This window comes from Diospyros lotus, chromosome 8 (assembly GCF_014633365.1).
Source record: "Diospyros lotus cultivar Yz01 chromosome 8, ASM1463336v1, whole genome shotgun sequence".
NCBI classification, from domain to species: Eukaryota; Viridiplantae; Streptophyta; class Magnoliopsida; order Ericales; family Ebenaceae; genus Diospyros; species Diospyros lotus.
Window position 1 is genome coordinate 20,077,726 of NC_068345.1, and position 21,181 is coordinate 20,098,906.

The window sequence follows — 21,181 nt, forward strand, 5'->3', positions numbered from 1 at the left end:
TGGAGCTGACAGTTGGGATATGTGCTCTTGAGGTTATGGAGACACTACTGAAAAGGTGGGACATTTGATGTGCTCACAAACCACGAGGAGCCTAAAGTATGGGTTCTCGCAGAAAGAGTTAAACAAGAGGTAGCGATGGTGGATGGAATTCCTTGAGGACTACGACTACACTACTTCGTATCACACGGGGTGTGGCAAAGAGGTGCCTGACGCATGACCTGGGTGGATAGCTGTGAGTGTCAGATGTTGAAGGCTTGTTGGCTTACTGACTATGGGTATAGTGCCAAAAGGATCGTCTGTTTTTAGCGCTAGCCTAGTTGTTTAGCTGGATCTGGTGAACAAGATACAGAAGGCATGTGTGGTTGACAAGTGTACTTGTCTATGATTAATGATCATGGCCAGCCCAAGGGTTCTGATTGTTAAGATACGAGTTAGCATCCTCAAGTGTCGGGTAGGATGTACGTGCCTAAAAGTTTGGGAGACGTGTTATTGTCTATAGATCCACAAAATGCTATGAAAAACACAACATGCTCATGGACATGGGATACGAACTCAGGGTGTTCATTAAGGATCGAATCCATATGTGATCAATGTGTTTAGGAAATAAGCTGAGTTTTGTCTTACCTATTGGATCGGTCGAATAAAAATTTCAAGGATGAAATTTCTTTAAGGAGGGGTGAATGTAATACCCAAGAAATTAGGATTATTTGAAAGTAAGCATTTTATTAGAAAAAACGAAATTTTGGAGAAGATTTGTATCTAAATAGCCCAAAAAATTAACCAAATCAACTGTAGGGAGTGCCCTAGAACCGAGATGCCTAAGAAAAATGATATGGTTGTGATGAGTATTTCGAGACATGATTTATGACATCAAAAGAAATGAAATCGAGAACAGTTTTCGGTATAGCTAAAATGCAGCTGCCAATTAGGCTGCAATACCGAATTGTTATTGTAACGACCCGTTAGAGGGCCTAGTATTTATTTAGAATTAGTTAATTAATTATTGAAGTAATTAATTAAGAGGATTTGCCATTTAATTATTTAATATGGCAATTTAGAGATTTTAATTGAGAAAATAGCATTTAATTATATTTAATTATTGTGAAAATTAAATGCAAGGACGTGTTGGTCATTTAAGGATTGATATTAGAATTTAATTGTTAAATAGAATTATTGTGATTAAAGGATTAATGAATCCATCCGTGAGAGGATTGGATTAGAAGACTCCTAGTTAGAATAGGAGAATGAGTTATGGCGTTAGGGCTTCTTAGATCGGTGTATATATATATTTTCATAAGCCATAGTTTCTTAACGCCGCTGAAAGAGAGAAAATCGTGAAGAACAGAGAGTTTGAGAAGCATTGCAGTGTTTAGATTTCCCATTCAATTGTTCGATTCGATCGATCAAAAGGCAAGTTCTTCTCCCTGTAATCCTTTCTTGCGGGAGTTAGTATAGCATTTGTTATCAGTTCATTCAAGTCTTTTCGGTTAACTCTTCAGATTTATGTTACAGTCAGTGCGTATATATATATAGGCACGAGCAGTGAGTTCAAGCTTTGCTCTCGGGAGATTATTGAGTCAATTAAGAAGATCGTAAGGCAAGTATCCTTCCCCTGTAATCCTTTCTTACAGGTCTTGATTGAGTTGATATCATATTTCAGAATTTATATCAGTTCCAGTGCATGTATATATTCAAATATGTGCGTTACAGTGAGTTATATCAGATCAGTGCATGTTTATATATGTATTTACATGCTTACAGTGAGTATCAATCAGTTCAGGCATGTTTCTTGCAATGTTTTTCATTAGCTATGATCAGTAAATCATCCCTCAAGTTGTTTATATATCAATTGGGATTGTTCTCCCAAGATTTCTTTTGGAATGGTGTAGTGAAGATAAGTTTTGAATGAAAGATTTGCTCTCTGTTATCGTAAGCTGTATACCTGATAAGAATCCAGTCATTCGAATAAGCCTTGAGTCATTCGAATGAGTTTCAAAGCATTCGAATAAGTTTCAGTGTTATCGTAGGCTTTTCCCCTATAATATTCCAGTCATTCGAATGAGTTTTTGGGTCATTCGAATGAGTCATGTGATTATCATATCATTCGTATGTATTTTTGAGGTTTTTGACTGTCATTCGAATGAGCCTTGTTGTCATTCGAATGAGCCCTTGAAGATGTGAGTAAGTTGTTGCTTTGTATAGCTTAGCATTCGAATGAGCCTTCTTGTCATTCGAATGACTTTCAAATTGATTCGAATAAGGTTACTGTTGCATTCGAATGAGTCAAGTTTTTCCAGTTCAAAAGTTGAAAATTTTCAAAATTCATTCGAATGAATTTGAGAGTCATTCGAATGAGTCCCAGATCAGATCCGAATAGCCTTGAAATATCATCAGTCATTCGAATGAGCCTTCTGTCATTCGAATGAGTCTCTGTCATTCGAATGAGTTTTTCTGCCATTCGAATGAGCTTGCTGAAATCCATTTTTTTCATTCGAATGAGCTGTTTTTCATTCAAATTTCCTCCTTAGACTTTCTCAATCATCCAAATAGTATCAAATGGCATCCAAATAGCTTCCAATAAATTCTTGATTCAAGTATTAAATTTAATATAAATATTCAATTATTCAAATATTGAATTTTTATGCCAAGATAAGACTAAATCCAATATGCCATGCCTATACTTAGAAATTTCAGAATATTTGAATCTCAATATTTCTAGTAAAAATCATATACCATGTTTAGCAGTTTATTATGACATGGTCAGCATTATTTTGTGAGATTATGTGCATACACATCGTATGAGCATTGAGCATGACTTATGTGGAACACTACATATCGTGTGCTAGCATTTATATGAGCATTGCATTATGCGCGCCAGGCGGCTTGTCCGCGGGGATCCCACTAGTATCAGTACAATTATATCTCAGTTATGAGTTGCTCGCCTGATGTCGACCAGGGAGCTAGGGGCATATTGCCCAAAGTATGTGCTTACAGTTTTTATGTTTGCAGGACTCAGATCAGTCAGGTATGTGTTACAGTTATGTGGGCCTATGGGCCAAAGTTGCATACCTGCATTTAGTTTACAGCTTATGTGCATTACATCTTATAAATGCCATCCAGTGATTATTATATCTCTCAGTACAAGTTCAGTAAGTATTTTTATCAGTATCGATATTCTTCGATTCAGCTTCAGTTATTCTTTCCAGTTTATTACTTGCTGAGCTTTGTAGCTCACCTTGTACTCTTCACCATTCCAGGTCCTAGTGGGGGAGTACCAGACGTGGGGCCTAGCAGCAGTGTCCAGTAGTGTGTGTACGTGGAGCCGCTCAAGACCAAAGATGTCTGGGAGTTATTAGTTATTAGTTGTTAGTTAGTGCTTGATCAGTTTAGATTCATTTCAATTTCGAGTTTAGGGAATTTCCCTTAGATGCAATTATGATTTCAGTTTTTGTTGACTCAGAGTCTTATTATAGTTAATTGATATATACAGTATTGGTATCAGAATTCAGTTATCAGTTGGTTTATTTTATTATCCCCAGTAACACCTCTTCTCGGGCAGTTCTAGGAGAGGGGGTGTTACAGTTATAGATGACTTCTAGGAAGTCAACGGAAGCTTGATGAGGCTTCAGTTTTTCATAGGGAATAACCCTTCAGTGGTTTGAGGAAGAAACGAAGAGGTTTAGGTCCCAAACGAAGATTCGGGCCTAAGTGCAGTTTTTCAAAATTATCGGAGGGAGGTCGAAATGACATTTTTTTCAGAATTTTTGGGGATGCAATGGAAATTATAGAACTTGTAGGTCGCAATAGCACTATTGAGAAGCTCAGGGGCTTCAAGGAAAGGACCAAAAGTTTAAAATGATAACAAATTGGGGTCAAAGTGCAATTTTTCAAAATTACACAAAGAGCAATTTTGCCATGGCCGACCAAGCTTCCTTCACCACCTCCCATCACCGAATTCGATGGTGAAATACTCGATGAAAGTAGCCTAGGATGCTCTTGGGTCGAGCCTAGGCCTTGTTTTTTGTGAAAATGGCCAAATTTTTAGCCGAAAATGGCCAAAAAATTGGGCCACTGAAATCAACTTTTGTGGGTTGTCTTCAAGGATTTTGGATCAATATAGGGCAGGTAGAGGCCTCAGGGAGGTTGGATCGACCAATCATGGGCATTTGGAGGCTCGGGGTTGCCTATAAATAGAGGTTTTTAAATTGGCTGAATGAAGTAAAAAATTAAACTCTTAGATTCGAGAGTTTGGGAAAAAATTGAGAGCAACGGATAAAGGGCTTTTGTTCCCCATGTCCAGAGGATCATTCCTGTAAAATTTGAGCAATTTTCGTTGAGAGATGAAGGAGATATGGAGCTTCGATGAAAAAATGAGCTTTACTAGAAAATTGACTTGAGCAGTCAAAATATGACTCCAATCGATCAATTTTAAGCTATTATCTGGTAGAGGGCGAAAAGAGGAAGCCATAGGTTCAAACCGAAGGCAAAACGGAGCTCAAACGAATAAGATATGGCCAAAAAACCAGAACTACTAGGAATCTCGCCGAAGAAGACGACCGGAGTGTGCAGTGCAAGCGCCAACTGGGCCCCGTGAGTGGGCGCGCGTGAGCCAACTTCTAGGGGCACATCCAAGCTCCAAAAATTCTGAAAAAAATTGCTGAAATCCTCTAAAATCAAGCTCTAGATACGTGTGCAAAAATATTTGGATTTGGAAATCTCGGTGTCTTGGTTTTCGCACCAAAAAGCCTCATTTTGCATGAAAACGCAACATTCGGATAATTTCAGTATTTTTCCTTTGAATTTCATTGGATATTATGAATTAATGTGAAAAGAGATTCAAGAAAATAGTCTCGAGGGTATTTATTGGGATTTTTAGAAGGCAAAATGGAAGAAAATGAAGGGAAAATGAAAGAAATTGGAATATTGAGATATTTAGTGATTAAATATGCTTCTTATGATTTATGTTCTCGAGGAAAAGTGATTGGTGCAACTTTCGAGAGTTGGCACGAAAATTGAGGTCGAGCACGCATATCGAGGCAATGCATACTTTTTGAGAAATTCGAGTTTATCTCTAAAGGTGAGTTATCCTATCCTAAGTATGGTTTTGTGAGTTGTTTTTTCCTGAGAACCTATATATGACATGTTTGCTTCATTATGCATGATATTTATTGAAGTTATGATCATTTTGTCATATTGCATGGAAAGTCATGATTTCTGCATGGCACGATATTATTGGCATATTGATACTCGTGCATGGGATTGGGATGTCACCCTGATAGTGTAGCTGAAATTCCCCAAGAGAAAATGATGGAATAACATTAGGATTATCCTGAAAGTAGGTTAGGATTCTGCCTAGGGTTCTGTGCCGGGCTAGTGGGCCAGGGAAGTTACACTAGAGCATATGATTTTTTATGTTATTGCATCATGTATTCATGTATCATGTTTCTAAACCCTCACTAGAAGATTCATCTTCTAATCAGGTTATGCCCCCAGAACATTCAAATGTTCCAGTTAAGATTTGCAGCTATGACAAGGAGATGATTGATGACGTGGCCGATGGGTTCAGTGAGTTGTTCTGGTATATGCTCATTCATGTGGATTTAGGATATGTCTTTATCCATGGCTAGAAGATTATACTATATTGAAGATCATGTATAATTATGTATTTCTGAGGAATCGTCAGAGTGTACAAATAAGTCTCCTTGTATTTAAGTATTTAATGATATGATAGTACAGATTCTTATGTTATGATTAAGTGAATTCAGTTATGTACCATATCAGGTTTCGATTTTAAGCTTCTGCATTTATGATGATTACCTGTCTTAGCTTATTGATTCTTATTTAGTATGCTGGGAAGGTAAAACGGGATTGTCGGGAAATGGTTTATATTAAAAATATATATATTCCCGAAATTCCCAATCTATTTAATGCTCGAAAAAAGCGGGGCGTTACAGGAGCAATCAGGGCGCTAGCAAGTAGAGGGGTGTGAGTTTTTGACTCGCCCGACTCTTAGATACAGATGCTATTTTAGAGCCAGGCGTTACGATGAGGCTGATATATACTTCGATAATGTCACGGGATAAGGTGAGGTATTCAGGGGATACATTAAGCCAGCTCAACATAGTGGAACAATATTTAACCAAGGTATGGAAAACTTTGAATTTCTTTTTTTAGCATCTCCTAGATGTTTATTATAGCTTATGATATTGGGACTTTTGTTTAATAGGGAATTCAATGCCAAGCGATGGCCATGATGAAGACTCGGGCTTACCTACTCAAGCAGACAAAGATTAGATGGTCTGTCGAACTCTAAGCCTATGGGATAAAGTAAGGGACATGGAGCACGAAGTCAGAAACCTCAAGGAACACAAGAGACGGGCCTCTTGGCTCGAGCGTGAGGTGAAGGAGGTAAGGAGAACGACTCCATAAAGGGAGATATGGAGCATCTTAGGAAAACTGAGGTGTCATTGTCAAGGGCCAATTTTGATCTATCTATTGAGCTAAAATGAGCCTTATAAGAAAGAGATGATGCCCGCTTCTAATTTTTGAAAGAGAAAAGGTAGGTTGATGAGCTATTCGATCAGCTCGGGGGAATGAGTATTAAGGCCATCAAGGCTGAAATAGCTAAGGACTATTGATCGTCCCGAGTGTGTTATAAAGGGAAAGAAAGATATGCTTTAGGCTTCATGAAATGTGGATTTTACTTGGCTCGGGAGTATTTATAGAAGACATGCCTGGACACTAACTTTTTTGATGTCATCTTCATGGGCGATAAGATTAAGGATATCTTTTACTAGCAGTTATTCGGGGACCTTGATCATATATTGCCTAAGGAATTTTTGAATGAAGAGGCGAATGATCCCGATAACCTTATCGGTCCATGGAGCCCATATGCACCAGAGTTGGACACGCCAGCTGACATAGGGACTTCTCAAGGAATGGAGGCAATAAATGCCCTAGGACATTGAATTCATTGGTTTTGACTTTAGAGAGGGAGCTCTTGGTCAGGAGGACAGATTTCTAGGGGTTTTGATTTAGGAAAGATTCATTGATGCCCCTTTACCCTCTTTTGTCTTTTTGGGATCATTATTCTTTTTATATTTTAAGAACTTAAATGAATATGAATACAATGAGTAGTCTTTTGGGATCAGTTTAGATGACTAATTGGGAGCATCTCATGTGCATGGGTTATATGAATGCATAGAGCATGAATAAAGACGTAAGAAAATAATTTAATTGTTACCATCGAAAACATGTCCTCTCCTAGAGCAAGGTCCTAATACCTATGTGCATTGTTGTTAACATTGCAATCATACTCGTATGATTTTACGTGCCAAATACCTTTAAACAATTCAACTTGGTTATAAAATTGGAATTAAAGTAAAATCGATGTGAATTGCTATTTAACTTACTAAAATCACAAGTAGAATCGCGATTCTATTGATTTCATTTTTTTGCTCGCTAGAAGATTAGAGACAGAATTCACTAAGCTTCTTAGAGACGAAAATCGATTCCGTCTCTAAGCTTCTTACATCTGTGACATCCTCAGCAAAGTGCGAACCCTAGCTCCCTCGTGTCAAACTATCTTTTGTCGTTGTTTCCCTTTACCACATAATCGCTTGGTGGTTAAGGCCACCATTAATTGACTCGATTCAACTTCTGCCATTGTTGATTGACTCTATTCATTTTTTACTTTCGTCATTGACTCAATTCATACATGAATCAACGTAGTGTCACTATGAGTCCAAGACATTATGTCGCCATCAGTGCTCAGTGCTGTCATTTCCCTCCATACAACGTGAACATCGTGCCTTGCCATTCCCCTTAGTGCATTTTTAATTTGACAACAACACCATTGGTGCTCAGTGCCGCAGGTGTTGCTGTCAAATTAATAATAAAGAATATTAATAATAAGGAATATTAAAAACTAATAAGGTTGTAATAATAAGGTTATTAAATGACATTAATTTATTTTTTAACAAATTATTTCATTACAAACATATATTTAAATAAATTAAAGAATGTTTTTATTTTTTACTAAAATCTTAAGATTTTACAATTCGATTTTATGGACCCTCATTCAATCCCACTTAAAATCTTGATTTTAACAACCTTGTGTGTGTGCTTGTCAACATATAAAGCTAATCTAGCTCCCCAAATGAGAGATGTTGCTCTTTTCCAACTCATAAAGGATTAATCAATCAATTATATAGAAATTTATGGAAATGACAAAGAGATGATAAAGTACTTTTAGGAGGTAATGGTATACTTGTTAGGGCAATTGGTAATATCTAGTCCTAAGACATATATAAAATTTGAGATAAATATTCGTAGGTCCAGAATGAGGCATGAGATATCCCGCATCTGACATCATTAAGCCAAAGTACTACTGTCACCACTTGCAACTAGGGGTGAGACGTGCGCCTGAGTCCACCGACCACCTTTTACCGACCAGTCTCGTCTGTAGCCGATATGTCGCCACTATGCCCCGGGGCTATTTGGGAAGGAAGACACCGACCCATAAAATCCATTTGTGGAAAGGTCTAGTTGCGAGGAGCGGTACACAATTAGACGCCCTAGGGTAGTAGAAGAGGTAAGTACCACCTGCACAGAGGAAAAACAATTTCTTATGACTTTGTTTCTTCCACCAATTGGCGCGTCAATGCACAAGGGCAGTGGAGCAGTCATTTAAGGGAGATACCTTGGTTTTTGCATCCAAAGACGATGGGACTGTTCTAAGATACAAAAAAGTTCGACTCGTAAGAGAGTTTTGGATAGAGAGGATAAGGACCCTATGTTCCCGAGAAATTTTAAAGGATTTGAGTGTAATTTATCTTGGGTTGTAGGTGAAATTTTTAGAAGATTTGGGGACTATAATGTAATTTTTACAGTTTTGAGTAAGCGAATCAACTGTAGGGAGTGCCCCCAAACTTAGATATCAAAGAAAAATGATATAGTATTAACGAGCATCTCAAGGCATGATTTTTAGCACTAAAAAAAAATCGCATCAAAGACAGTTTTCAGTACAACTACGATTTAGGCTAAAAAAGTGAATTGTTATAAGAGACTTCTAAAAATTCAACAAAACCCTTAAAGTAATCAAGTTTTGCATGAGAAACAACCCTTAAGTGGTTTCGAGTTGAAACGAAAGGATTAGTGGCCAAATCGTTCATTCGGGCCTAAGTGTAATTTCTTAAAATTGACTGAGGAGGTTGAAATGATGTTATTTATGAATTCTCAGGGATGAAATGAGAAGCTTAGAACTTGTAGACCATAATGGAATTTTTGGAAAATCAAAGGGCTTCTTGGAAAGGGCCAAAAAGTAATTTCAAAAGTTGGAGGAGACGAAAAGGTAATTTTGGAAAGATTAGCAGTGTGAACACTGCCAGCCAGCAACCGCCTCTTCCATCATCGGTTATGGCTGGTGGGAGATTCAAGGGAGGCTCCAGATGGGTCAGGGCTAGGGTTTGACTTGTCAGGGCCCGTTCAGGGCCAAGAATCAGCCACGTTGGTGGCTGATTTGATCGAAAATTGGATCCTGTCTTAGCTAAAAAGTTGAGGTTTTGAAGGTCAATTTTTGGGGTTTTAATGAGGGATATGGGTCAATATAGGGAAGGTAAGAGCATTAATGGCTTTGGGTTAGACGTGAATGGACGTTTAGAGGCTCGGATTTGGCTATAAATAAAGGTCGAAGAAGCTGAGAGTTTTCAAAATTCCAAGCTCGAATTGCTTTCATTTTGGGTTGAATTGAAGGCAAGGGATAAGGGACTTTTGATCCTTGTGAATTGTATAGTGTTTCTAGAAAGTTTGGTGAGCAAAGGTGTAGGTTTGAGTGGATTTCAAAGGGTCACCATTTTCTGGTGCAGTAGCTTTGGCCGAGAGTTTAAACAGCCAGTTGGGCCACCTCCGGTGCTTGTTTCAAGGCAAGGTGTGTAACATTGTGATTGACTAAGGAAGTAGAGCAAGTTAGCATCTTTGGTGTACTGGAGCCGGGAAAGACGACCGACGCGTGAAGCACACACGTTAACCTTCACTCTCAGTTCACGTGCCAGTACGTGAGAGCACATGGCCAATGGGTATTTTCTAAATTTTTTTTAATATTTTCCTAGAATTATTTTGGAATTTATGGTGTTGAAAAATTTGAGAAAATGTTTGAGGAGATTTATTTTGGAATTTTCAAGGATAAAATAGGTGGAAATTTTGGAAAAATTGGGAAAAATAGACGTTTATGTTTCTTTGAATAAATATGATGTTTAGGGTGCTTTGAAGCTCGAGGTTGAGTGATTGTGTGATTTTTTAGGCTTGACACAAAAATCGAGGTTGTGCATGCTTTTCGAGGTGTACTGAGTTTTTGTTCGAGGTGAGTAGTTCTATCCTAAACTTGGTTTTTTATTCTTGCTAAACTTGATTTGATTACATACTAAAGGGTTTTGTTGCATGTGAACGATTTAACCTGTGGTTGTTGTTTCCATGTGGGAGGTTCGTCCCAAAATGTTTTCTACATATGCATTGAATTTTGTGCGATAAAATTATGTACAGAAAATGTTGTTTTATATAATGCATTAAATCATGGCATGTGGCATTAGCATGTTTTTGTGTTGTCCATGTGGGATGTCAACCTGGGATGTTACTCAGATAGTGTAGCCATAATTCCCCAAGGGTGTTTACCGGAATAACGTACAGGGGTATCCTATGCCGGTTGTGTTTGCCGAGATGACTACCTGGGGTTCCATGCTAGACAGGTTTGCCAAAGAAGTTACACTAGAGTGACTGGTTGTACATGTGGGATTGAGATATCAACTTATAACGTGGCACTTGAGTGATAGCATTAGGGAAGCATGCCAAGGGAAAATGCCCACTTGTGACGAGGGCTGAGAATAGACACCACCCCAAATCGACTTAAGTGACGGGGCTACGAGTGGACACCACCCCAGGTGCCTTTGAGTGATAGCATTGTTTTTTAGGTGGACATGGATTCCCAGGGATAGTGTTAATCATCTTGTGGCCAGGATTTGTGTTGATGTGATCAGATATGTTTTTGAGTGGAAACGTAATCCCTGACATGATTGTGGGAGTGATTCCTCAGGTTCCTGAATTGATGTTGACCATTCCGTGTCAGAAGTGGTAATGATGGACTTCCGTTGTGTCAGGGAGAGGCGTTGATATTGCTCTCTTAAGTTAGGATTGAGTTATGCTAATGTGTCGATGTGGTTGTGTTGCCTTTAGAGAGATTGCATTTTTCCTAATTATGGTTAAATATTGTGTGGGATTCTCTTGGGCAGGGTCATATCAAGGATATGTTAGTTTTGTTTCATGTCTTGCATACATTCATGATAATGTTTTTGAACTCTCACTTAGATGATTCAGCATCTTATTTGGACTTTGTCCTTGAAATATTCAAACGTTCCAAGTGAAAGCAGTGGTGCCAAGGGAAAGGAATTGTCGAGGAGTGACGACGATTTGTAGGTGGTTCGTAGCATGACTTTTGGTTATGATGTATTTTATTTAAATGATGTTATATTAAACAATGGTACAATCTTTATGTTATGAATAAAGTGGCTTCAGTTATATACCGTTTGAGGTTTCGATCTAGCTTCCACATTGATGATGATGTTACATGTCTTAGCTTATTGATTTTAAGTTTGATATGCTGAGAAGGTACAATAGGATTGTCGGGAATTCATTTATGTATGTTGGAATGATATATGTTATGTATTTTTGGAAAAAAATATATATTTCTGAAATCCTAAGTTATTTAAAATGCCCCAGAAAAGTAGGTTGTTACACCCTAATGGCACGGAGTGCACCAAGGGGCGCTCTATTTTGGCGATGTGGTTCGGTGGAAATTTTTCTAAGCCAGTTACGTCCCCAATCAGAATACCAATATTTTGTGGAAGCAGTTCAGCGAAGTGCCTACTTCCGCAATCATAAAGTTTTATCAAAGCGGTTTGGCGGGAAACTACTTCCTCAATCATAAAGTTTTGTCAAAGCGATTTGGCGGGATGCCTACTTCCGCTATGATAAAGTTTTGTCGAAATGGTTTGGCGAGATTCCTACTTTCTTTATGATAAAGTTTTGTAACAGCATGCCTCTTGGAGCCTCCACTAGTATAGAGGATCCATGAGAGGGTCATTAATAGAATAATATAAAAAGCAACATTAACAAAACTACCATTAACACTGTAACATCCCCTCTCCTAGAATTACCCAAGAAAAGGTGCTATGGGAAAAATAAATAAAATAAAATAAAACTCTCTGATAAACTGAAATTTGATACCATAACTGAATATCTCAATCAACTGAAATAAAAACTCTAAGTCATTATAAACTGAAAATCATAAACTTTGTCTAAGGGACAATCCCTTAACTGAAATATAAAATAAACCTAAACTGACAAGACACTATAAACTAACAAACTCCTATACATCTTTTATCTTAAGCGGCTCCACGTACACACACTACTGACCATTGTTGTTAGGCCCCACTTTTGGTACTCCCCTACTAGAACCTGGAATGGTGAAGAGTACAAGGTGAGTTACAAAGTTCAACAAGTAATAAGCTTGAAAGAATAACTAAAGTTAAATCGAAGAATATCGATACTGATAAATTACTTACTGAACTTGTACTGAGCATAATCACTATCTGTTTGCATTCACAAAAATGTAATACACATAAACTGTAAACTAAATGCAGATATGCAACTTTGGCTCATAGGCCCACATAACAGTAATACATACCTAACTAATCTGAATCCTGCAAACATAAAAACTGTAAGCACATACTGTGGGCAATAAGCCCCTAGCCCCCTGGTTGTCACCAGGCAAGCAACTCATAACTGAGTTGAAACTGATACTATGGGATCCCCACAGACTAAGCTACCTAGCGTGCATAATGCAATGCAATGCTCGCATACATGCTAGCACACGATATGAAGTGTTCCATATAAAGTCATGCTCTATACTTATACTAAGATGTATGCACATAATCTCATGAAATAATGCTGATCATGTCATAATAAATGCTAAACATGTAATCTGATCTTCAATATATTGGAATACAAAGATTCTATGAATTATGTATTATGGTATGGGCATGTTAGATTTATCATACTTAGCATGAGAATTCAATATTTGGAGGTATTGAATATTTTTATTTGAATAAAACTTGAATTATGCTCTACTGGAAGTTTAATTGGATTTCTGGAAAAGCCATCTGAATATGAAGAAGGCTCATCCAGATACACTAACGCTTAATTCAGAAGCTATTTCGATATGCTGGGATATATTCGGATATGAACTAAGACATCCAGATACGATTCTTGTCATCCAGATATCATATGCAAAATACTAAACACTCATCCGAATATGAAAGAATACATATGGATATGATGGACTCATCCGGATAGAGGGAAAGGGCATCTGAATATGTTGGACTTATTTAGAACTGAAGAAGGCATCTAAATATCATACGCAAAACACTTAAGACTCATCCAGATATGAAGCAAGATATCTGAATATCACTCACAAAGAATAACAAACGCATCTGAAAATGACTCAAGGCATCCGGATACTACTTACAATCGATACTGGACTCATTCGGATGTGATACAAACCATATGGATATATTAGTAAAGCCATCCGGATATGCCTAAGGGCCATCCAGATGTCACTCACAGAAAACTTTTCACTCATTCGGATAGCCTCAAGTCCATCCGAATGCTACTCACATACTTGGAAAAATCCATCCGAATATCTGCAATTAAACTTGACAAACATAAACGCTAACCGAGACTGAAATCTGTAACAAAACTTAATGATTCTACACCATTCTAAATAAAATCTTGGGAAAACGAATCACAATCGATATGAAACAACTTTAAGGATGATTCAAAGATAATATTTGATTGAATCGCTATAAAGATCATTCATATATGAGAACTTGCCTCCAAAAGAAATAAAAGGATGAAGAAACTTGCAACTCAAAAGAAAGAAGAAATAATAGGACTTGCATTCCAAATGGGAAAAGGAGTAATAAAACTCACAATCCAAAATGGAGAAAGAGTAATAGAACTTGCAATCCAAAATGGAGAAGGAGTAATAGTACTTGCAATCCAAAATGGAGAAGGAGTAATAGAACTTGCAATCCAAAATGGATAAGGAGTAATAGAACTTGCAATGCAAAATGGAGAATGAGTAATAGAACTTGTAATCCAAAATGGATAAGGAGTAATAGAACTGGCTCATAACTTCACTACTATACACACACACACACATATATATATATACGTCTTTGCTTACTGATATAAATCTGAAAACTACAACGAAGAACTAGAATAATCTAAAAACAAAATTAATATGAACCTGTAATGGAAGTGATTACAGGGAAGATACTTGCCTCAATAAATCTTGATCAACCCATACGATCTCAACTAGAAATCTCCTATGCAAAGCAACTTCTGCAACTCACAGACTTTTTAGCTCTCTACTCCTCACGCAGTGTGAAGAAAACTGTAGCTTATGTGCCTTTATATAGAGAAAGAAATAACCTTAGAAGCTCATCTCCTTTTACTTTTATAATTTGGAGTCCTTATTCTTAATTAACTTGGAGACTTCAAACCTAAACCTTCTCACGTATGGATTCCCCTATTTACATAATATCTCTAATTAAATAGTTCATAATAATAGGAAATTATTATTTAAAACTCTAGAATTACCTTCATACCTTTGCATTTAATTTTCACATAATTTAAATGCCTTTAAAAGCTATTCCTCTCATTTAAAAAAAATTCTAAATTGCCACATTAAATAATTAATTGGCAAATTCTCTTAACCAAGAATTAAATAAATAATTAAATAATTCTTAAATAACTTCTAAGCCCTCTAACGGGTCGTTACAAACACACCGCATAAACTCTCACTTGAAAACATCATAACACAATAATACCACATTTTCTTTTTACATTAAGCATATACATTTTATTGGGACAAATGATACATCCACTAAATGTAATACATCAAGTTATAATCACAAAACATACATATACTCTCAAGGCACAAAAACCGAACTAGCTCTAGCATTTCCAACACAAAAGTCCCCAAGACCTTTTCTTTTTTTAAGCTTTATACACATCAACCCCTACTAGACTCGCCCCCAGCCTTATCTTTGTCTTTACCTGGAATGATGTAAAGTAAGAATGAGCCACAAGGCCCAATAAGTATAATAATGAATAACAAAAGACATGGATCAATATGAATAAGCCACAAAAACCCAACACAGGCAACCCAACCGAAAAGAAAAGAATCAAGCCCATGTCATGCAAGCAAGACCCATGAGTAGATATATTCACGACACAACATGTTGAATTTCCATGTATTTCACCCACAAAACTGACACTTAGGGCCAAACAGCTTAACTCCTAGGGGCTATACTCCCTCACCATACAACCCTCGAGGACAGTCATCTCCCACCCAAGGTCATATCCATAACGCAAGCCACAAGATCATTGGGGCCAAATAGCTCCACTCCTAGGGCTATGCTCATGAGTACATACAACCCTTGAGGACAATCAGCTCCCACCAATGCCTTGGTCCACCCATATAACATACATAAGATAATATAAACATATAAGAACATACTCATGGTATGCGCTTCAACCCTACCTCACATGGACCCAAACTTGCTCAATCCCATGCCAATGAATGCATAAACACTTCCCAAGATTAGACATGCTTTGAAACTGAGAAGAAAATAATCAAAACTTAATTTAAACCCACTTTAAAAGAAATAGTAGAAGCGGTCAACAGTTGCCTTGCTCAAAGGAAACGATCGACAGCTTTGGGCCTCTGGTCAACTGACTCTAAAAACAATCGACATCTTCCTCCAAATGGTCAACAGACAGTAGAACAAAACCCCTCCCAATTCCTACCAAATGCAAGCTAAACTCAAGGATACTCATACAACCAACCCCTAACCCAAAAGCATAATTCCTTTCGGGATTATAGGGTGAAACTAGCCCTACTTTGAAACTCAAAGGAGACCAACAAGATCAAACCAACAATAAGAGATATTTACAAAGGTTTCTACATAACCTTCAACAAGAACACCCTTTTAGGAAAACATGGGATTTTATGCTTGAATCCCCACTTACCATGTTCAAAAGCTTTAAAGAGATAGGAGGGATTGGAACTTGCCTTAAGAAACTCTTCCTGATGCCCTTACTTGAGGAGATATGCTTCCAAGAACCTTTTACTTGTCACACTCATAAGAGAAACTAGCAAAAAGAGAAGAGAAAGAAGATGAAGAAATCTCTAGCTTCCACAATCCTCTTTGGAGCACAAACAATCAAGGAAGAAGAAAGAGAAGAGAACCCTAACATTTCTTGCTCTCTACTGATTAGCCACTCCCTTCTTCTCTTTTCCTTTGCCTTTTAGTCTTTTTCTCTCATGAAAAATGGGCCTCCACCTATATATATATCCACATATCTCCCTATTTACTCAAGTGCCCTTATTGCATCAGAATTCAAATGAGAATTATTTATACCCAAGTAACAATTTAGACATTAATTGAGCTCCACAACTCTAAATAATATTTCCTTACATACCACAATTTATTTTGGGTCCCATTACCACTTAAGTTAAATATTTGACTTTTTCACTTCCTTTGCACGTCACCTATAAATATCACATATAATTCCTAAAAAATTATTACCCTAGTAAAATAAATGTTTCATTCTAAGATATATCACCCGAACCCACTAACGGGTCATTACAGGTTTCGTCAAAGCAATTCAACGGGATGCTTACTTCCTCCATGATAAGGTTTTTTTTTTGAAGCAATTCGGTGGGATGCCTACTTCCACTATGTAGGAGAATATTTTTTGTTTTCAATAGTTTGGTAAAGTGCCTACGTCCAAGAGATGTATCAGGGCACGACTATTGTGGCCCGACGTATGAAAGACAAGGTGTAACGCCCCATTTTCCCGGGCGCGTTAATTCTTGGGATAATCCTGGGACGACAAATTTTTTTCTTTCAAATTAACACTTAAATAACATCATTCCTCGCATCCGTCCCAGAATTTTCTTACATTTATTTTATCTCTAAAGAGAGAATCATCATATACATATCTCAATTGCGGAAGCTAGAATCGAACCTGACATCTTACCTTAACATTTAATCATAAATCAATTCTTTACATCACTGTCTCTCGATCTTAATCCTCAATACAAGGCTTATGCATCAATAACTTAAAACATAACATAAGTTGTCAACTAATATCAATACATAACATACGTCCTCAATTAACATTAACACATAGCATACGTTCTCATCTAACATTAACCCTAAATAGGGTTTATACATCGTCATTAACCAAAGGGTTATACATTATCGTTCATCAAACATCAATCATAACTCATCTCTTACGTCATGGACTTCCAAAACGTTCAGATTTCAACGTAGCAGGACTTAAACACATGAGCTACATTACATACATTCATCTCATAGTTCATTCATCGTGCACTTAGCTAAGTGCCATTTTATGCCTCATTCATCCTCGTACCTGCTACAATCTCCATCTGGAATGTTTGAATATTCCAGGGGCAAAGCCCAATTAGATGATGAACCATCTAAGTAAGCGGTACAAAATCATTTTCGTGCATGAATGCAATATGCAAAATGTCCTCGTAGTTTTCGACTTGAGTCAACCGCACCCAACTGCTACTCCCCATTTTTACAGCCCCTTTCCTAGACCGATGTGTATGGGTGCACACTTGGTAGAGCAGCGGTGCCAGTTCATAATCCCAAGCCCTTTATGCAATGCATGATCAATAATATCATCGTGAATGTATGCACATTTCAACATCAATACATGTAAATGCAATCTACATGATATAATCACATCAAGACATGACAACATGATAAATTGTTTTCATCAAATCAAGTTTTGGAAGAAACCACTTTCAAATCAAGCATTTTTCATAAATTTAAATTCAGTTTGGTAAGTACCACTTACACATCAAGCATTTTTTCGTAAACTAAAACCATTTGAGTAGTATCACTTACCTTATACGCATCTCATAACATCTTGATCTACGTGCCAGGCTTTTAGTACTCACTTCGAAACATCAACATACCCTGGCCATCATATTCATTCAATAAATCAATATTCTATTTCTTTCCTAATTTCCTCATAACTTTCCTTTATTTCTTTCTATTTTCCTCAATAATTCCTTAAACATTTTTCTCAGTATATAATTCCTAAATAAATAATTCCTCAATAATCCAAACTAGGCATTACTCACTTATTTCCTCGAATAATTCTCTATCACGATTCATAACATAATATTCCTAGTTTATTGGAATTTTTTAAGAAATTTTGCTTACCTTAGCTTAGCCTCTCGGGTTTTCTCGATATGCGTGCGTTGACCTCGAAGCACGTGACCAACCTCGATTATCGTGTAAATCCTTGATTTTTGCACACTACCTCAATTCTTGCGCACTACCTTGATTCCAATGCATTTACCTCTATTTTCGTGCGACATCTCACTTTTCGCGCATCGCCTCAATTTTCGTGCACAACCTTGATCCCCGGGTTTTGCCTCGACTCTCACGCCCGACCTTGATTCTCACACCATACTTCGCTATTTGCACGCCACATTAATTTTTGTGCAATATCTCGATTTTTGTGCATCGCCTCGATTTTCGCGCACCGTCTCAAAACGTGTGCCCAAACTATTTTTCTCGCCAAAATCTCCGAAATATTAATACACGTCATTTCCTATTTTTCGGGAGCTCCCTCACATTTTTTTCCCATTTTCTTCCTTTTCTTTTTTTTCTTTTTTTTTTCTTTTCTTTTCTATTTTTCTTTCTTCCTCCTACTGTTTCACCTTCTTCTCCACTTCCTTCACCCGCGCACAGCCATGCCCTCCTTCATTCTTTTCTTCTTTCCTTCCTTTTCTTTTTTTTTCTTTTCTTCTTCTTCTTCTTCTTCTTCTTCTTCTTCTTCTTCTTCCTCACCCGACCCCGGCTCCTGCAACGCGCACTGCCATGCGCGCTCACGGCCCAACTTGGCCAGCTCCGCCGCGGCCAGCCTTCGCGTCGCCATCGCACACCATCGCAGCCACCGAAACCGGCCACCGCTACAAGCTTCACAAGCCGACCAGCCCGCTCGCACGCCACCGTCGCGGCTCCGCCTCTGCTCCGCTCGAGCTGCCATTCCCACTGCCGCGACCCTGCTCGCTGCAACTTCATTGGCAGCCATGGCAGCTTCCAACGCTGCCTCTGATCAACACCTCACGCTCGGCCTCTCCCTCTCGCGCCCTCGATCTTGCTCTCTCTCGGCCTCACTTCCTCACTGCTCTCGGCCATGGCAACATCATCTTGAAACAGTCACAGCCATGGCCGAATTCGGCCATGTCTCCCTCCTCCGATGGCTCCTCCTATTTATAGCTAAAGGCAACTTGGCCACTACTCCTCTCCCTCTCGACAACTCCCTCAATTCCTCTGCCATCCAATTCCAACATGTTGGCTTGCTCCTTCATGCGCCCAGACAAAATCCTCTGGAGCTTCCCCTGCCTCCCGCGCGAACTACCTATACATAATACATATATATATAATATATATTACACTAGTAAAAATATAGAAAATACATTTTTAATCCCTTATTTATCCTTAATACACTTGGAATATTCTCTAATTGCAAATAACTCCCCTAATGCTCAAATTAATTTGCATAACGATGCTTAAATCCAAAATTAATAACTTCGGGTTTACTCGATAAAATCAATTTCGCCACCAAGTCCTTACCGGGCCCTCGATTCATCCTGCAACCACCAAAAGGTTGATCGTCACGAAAAACCAGAGCCCCCTAGGATTCCGTTGAATTCCCAGACGTCTCATACAATAATTCGGTATTTTATCCTGATCTGAAACTGCATTTTAGCTGTACCGAAAACCATCTCAATTCCGATTTCTTTTACTTCCATAAATCTTATCTTAGAACGCTCATCGAGACCATGTCATTTTCCATAGCCAATTACACTCTGAGGCATTCCCTCCAGTCGATTCGGCGATTTATTTTGCTAACAAGCCCATTTTCGGTATTCTAATCTCACTTAAATCATGTGGCAAGCTTATGCCGAAACGGGGTATTACACAAGGGTGTCATTTTTTAATATTTGAAGTTTCATTGTTTTTATTTTAAAGGTTCAAATCCTTTCTTACGTTCGCTCTTAGAGGTTAACTTTGATAGATGGTTGTTTGGATAATTCGTGATGTTACGAGAATTCCTCTGCTCGAAAATCTTGTTTATTCATATTTATATGATTTTGAACTTGGGATTACATGAGATGTATAATGGGTCGAGCCTAAGAGTTTCTATCCCCTTAACTCCCCAGTCCGATTCTTAATTTTTCCCTAAAATGCTGCAAAATAGAGGATACAAACATATACGTGTTACCCTATATCCTTTACATCACAGGATCATTTTGTTTACGTGGTTTGGTACAGACAACTATGTTTGTGATTTACAAGAAATTAGTTAGTAATGTCTTTACTTGGTAGCTTTTGCTTGCAAGCTGGCGACATTTAATCTATGATTTGGAACAACTTGGTTCTGTGTTTTCAAATATGGTATTCATGAAGTAATCAACATAATGCTGCAGGCGCTTACAACAATCCCTTGCCTTTGGAATATGGCGAAGGGTCATGAGAAATTCTTGTCGCAACTGATCCCGAGGCTTGAGTGAGCTAGGGTGGAATGCCAAACACCTTCTAACAAAGGGGGAGGAGACTGGTCTAGGAGTGGTCATAGAAAAATTCCACTGTAGAGTTGTCTTCTTAGATCGACAGTTCAGCTTCTGAGGGGATGCTGCAGAAGGTATTGATAATTAATCTCCCATTCTTGGCACTTCGTGCAGCTTTACCAATGCTTACCCTATTACGTTGGAATCTACTCAAACTTGGAAAAAAATATCCGAGAAAGTTGGGAATTTCAAGGATACGCTTCATCTGGCATGGAAGGAATATATCTGAGGGAACTGGCATGCCAGTGGGGCTATCTCCTAGGTTCATAGAATGCTCTTACAGACGCATCCCGGGAGTTCTTTTCAAGTGGAAGAGGCATTCACGATCTTCATTCTTCACAATAATACTCCTTCGTGGGTGCCGGCATTACTAGGGAGAAC